The sequence below is a fragment of the Echinops telfairi genome, unplaced genomic scaffold (genome assembly GCF_000313985.2).
Source record: "Echinops telfairi isolate 266 unplaced genomic scaffold, ASM31398v2 ScPeMD7_3533;HRSCAF=4204_0, whole genome shotgun sequence".
In the NCBI taxonomy this organism is placed as follows: domain Eukaryota; kingdom Metazoa; phylum Chordata; class Mammalia; order Afrosoricida; family Tenrecidae; genus Echinops; species Echinops telfairi.
Genome location: NW_022107431.1, coordinates 69,140,264 through 69,144,418, shown reverse-complemented (window position 1 = coordinate 69,144,418; position 4,155 = coordinate 69,140,264).

The following is a 4,155-nucleotide window of genomic DNA, read 5'->3' as shown; positions in this document are numbered from 1 at the left end:
TTACTTTGGTGTGGGAGGAATGGTTGGTGTCAGAGTAGATCAAGAAGGATGGAGCGGGAAGGCATGTCCAACTTTTACCTCATGGCAATAGGGAATTTAGAGGAGGTCAGATATGGATGGCCTTCATGCCATTTATTGAATCTCTTAGAAAAATGGGATCATTTATGAAAGAATGGAGTAGGCTCATAATATATATTTAAAAACTAAAATGGTACCTTTTAGAAAGACATAATAATTGTATATAACTTGAAATTCCAAATTATATTATCTGGACTAGATCACAAAGATAGAAAATGTCATTGCATCTTTTATATCATTTATCAACTCACACTTTGGGAATAATTAAATGAAAGATGCCTAGCTAATAATGAAAAATTAAAATTAGAATGGATTTTTATTTGTCTTAATTATTATATCTATATCTGCAATTCAAATATAGGAAAAGACCATCTATTTTAAATACCAAATATCCCTGAGATGTTAAATTATATTTAAACTACCAACATTGCATAATGCAATATAGGGAATATTGTGATAATTTCTTACAAACCACAATAATTTCAATTGTTACAAAAGCAGAGCCCGTTCTTCCCATAGAAACTATCTATACAAAAATGTTCAGCATCAAGCTGATCCAACAAAATTGTTTAGGGCACAATATCTTCAAGCTGAGCACTTCATTCCTACCCCAGGGTTAAGCACTGTGTCTGCTAACATGCCTATGAGAAAAATAATTCCGATGCCTTCCCAGTCTTATCACCTTCTGCCCACCTCTCACCCAAACCAGAGACAGGAAATAACTTTCTCTACCAGTGGGATTTCAAATTTCTTTCCTCTCAGTTTCAGAAAGTGGAAGGTGTACCACTCCCAACCACTCTCTACTCCCAACCACACTCTACTCCCAACCACTCTCTGCTCCCAACCACTCTCTACTCCCACTAACACTGTAAGGAGCTGGCACATCAGAGACATGGAGTGTCGGAGTTGAGTAGGCTAGGTATGTTGACCTGATAACTCTTTGACGGCGCTTCTCTGTCTGGCAGGATCTAGTTTACCCTCTTGATATATCCTTAGTAGAACCCTTTAAACCATTCTTCATTTTCCTGTGGGTATCTTCCAATGATTTCCCTCTGTTTGACTCCCTGCCTCAATATTTCTTCCCTATCTCCTTTATGTTTTTGGAAGCATACAGAGCTGCAGGTCTTTTTCTATACTCATTCACACACACTTGATCCAACAACCCTTCTTTTATAATGCTGGCAAACGGGGCAAAATGTAGATGAGAAAAGACTTTCTTCTAAAATCTGTATTCCTTCCTAACCTCACTTGACCCTACAGATTGTGGTTTACAAACTTGACTGCTTACACTACCCAGCTGGATAAAGAATGAAATCATCCAGACATGATAGCTTTCAGAATATGCCCGGTTACAGGCGCCCATGAGATGGAGCAGGCTTAGGAGGCAGATGCTCCTTTTTTCTTAAAATGCATAAAACTCACTGCCATCCAGTTGAGTTTGACTGAAAATTACCCCATAGGACAGAGAAGAACTGCCCACCTAGGTTTCCAGACTGCAACTCTTTAGTGGAGTAGAAAGTCTCATCTTTCTCCTACAGAGCAGCTGCAGGTTTTGAACTGCTGAGCTTTCATTTTACAGGTTAAGGTGTCACCCACTATGCCTCCAGCACTGCCTTTCTCTTCTTAGTCATCATAAAATATCCCTGAGTGGAAGAATTTCAACAGGGATGATTTTCGGTCCACTTTCCCCTGGTCTCAGTAATATAAGAAAATAGAAAAATCTCTCCTCTTTCCCTTTCTTTTTCACTTTGATATTTGTAGTATTTTGTCCTTATTTAAATACTAGTACTATGGTTCCCCCAACGTTGCACTTTTCAATTGCTTAGGATTTCTAACTCGAGGCCTTCTTACATCAATGGTAGAGCAATGCAGTCCAAAGTAAACCGACAAGTGGAAAACTTGTATGCTGTAGGATATAGCAGAGGAGGTGGGGTGTGTGTGGCATTTTCGTTGTATCATGAAGAAGCAGACTCACATGAGTCAAGGAGACACTCTGGCTGGCTGTAGAATCTCTGTGAAAAGAAAATGAAGTCCGTGGAAAGAAAACAGATGTGTGGGACTCCCACCTCTGATCACCGAGGCTCAGCAAGGGACAAAGCTGCTCACTCAGGGTCACCAAAGTGGGACAGTGCTGGAGGAATCATCATTTCCCAGTAGAGCAGTGATGACACGAGCAGAATGGGAATGCAGCTGCTCCAGGGGACAGTAATGGGGAGGGGGCAGAAAGATGGTGTGCCAAAGGCTAAAAGAAAGGTAGATTGAAAACCAGTGAACTTGCTGACCAAAGAGCAGCTGAAATTCAAATACTGGGGGGGTATTTATTGATCATATATATCAACCTCTGAGCTAAATCATTTTATACTTTAAAGACATTCTTTTATCTGCAATTCCTACTTCCTGTCAGAGAAATCTAAAAAAAGACATTTGAGAACATAGGCAAAGATCATTTGATTTCAAATGAGAACTATTATAAGTCTTGAATATGCACACACAGGATCATGGAGCTGAGTTTGGAAACAGCGATTGCAATGGGGTTAGTGCTCTGCTTAGTAGAGTGAGAGGGACTTACGTTTGAGGAGGTAACGCAAAGACAGGAAGAAGAGGGCAGGGGTATGGGGAGAAGCTGCCCCTGTGCTGGAATGGATGCCAGTGGGACAGCAGGCGGGAGCTGAATTACCACTGGAAGTCAGAACAGTCAGAAGATGATGCTTCTGCTCGGATTATTGGATTTTCCCAAAAGCCTTACTATGAGCTTGAACTGACTTCCACCTTACAAAAAGAAGGCTTAGGAATAAATAAATATATAAAAATAATTGTGGACAGAGTGTCCTTTCTGGATTTCAGAAATTTTCAAAACGTCTGGTTGACAGGAAGAAAATATATGTCCATTTAGCAACAGTCTAAGAAACAAGTTACAGAAATTCTTAAGGCGTAAGCTGATAAAGGTACTTACTTGCCCTCTGTAGAGTTTGGTGGTTCAAATGTAGTTAACTACTTATTATGTCTTTTCGAGGTATAGACCTCCATTTTACAATGTACTGTGAATTCTAGATTCTGCATTTATGGTTATAATCCGATTTTGGAGTGGGTTATATGCTGTGCTAATCAGCCAGGATTTAGGTGGGAAATATTTTGAGTGCAGACCTTTTTTGAGGGTGGGACTGAAACCACCACCGTTTATTTCTTAGGGAAATGGTATGCAGATTCACCATCATCTCTGATATCTGTGTTAAGACAAGAACCAACTTCTGCTTTTAAGCTCTTTCTTCAATAGACAACCAGCTAGATATCTGCAGAAACAACACCTCCATCAAAGGACCACATGCAGGCAACAGACCATTTTTGTGATCTGCTTCTCGACCGAGCATGTGTCAAAGCCTAGTGCTGAATCACCTGGTGAACAACACTGATGAGATGCTAGTTACTGCCTTAAGAACACAGCTGCCCTGTGAAAACAGATGCCCTTTGAAAACCGTTCACTCTCTTCCCCCGGATCCTGAATTTGTCTTGCCTATGTCTACTCTCCAGTTCTTGGTATTTGAACTGTCAGCCTATTGCCTGATCTGATCCATCAGCTGTCACAGCCCTGCGAGTCAGCTTCTCAATTTGGTATGATTGAAGAGACGCATCCAAATGACATCTACAGTTTGGCTTTGGAATTTATCAGCTTCCACAACCGCAGGAGACATTTTACTTTTTATTTTTTTCCCCAGGTAAACATTCAGAATTAATTGGATTAACTTTCAGTTAACTAATGCTTTCCTGGGATAGTTTTGCTTCAAGCTTTAAATATTACTTCCAGACATTAGACTCAGGGCTTCCCCTAGTCTCAGTGGATCCAGTACTTCTGACTTCCATATGAATTTGGAGTTATAGTCCATGCTTTTTAATCAGGATCCACTGGGCGGGTCCTGGTTCAGAATGTCTAGTTAATGGTGGGTTCTGTCCTCTTTTCTTCAACTCAGTCTGGCTGCAATCCCTGGTAATGATGTCACTATTCACATTTCTGAAGCCATCTCAGAAGAGACACTGCAGATCGAGGCCCATTTTTCACCTATGACTCCATTTTTAATATTA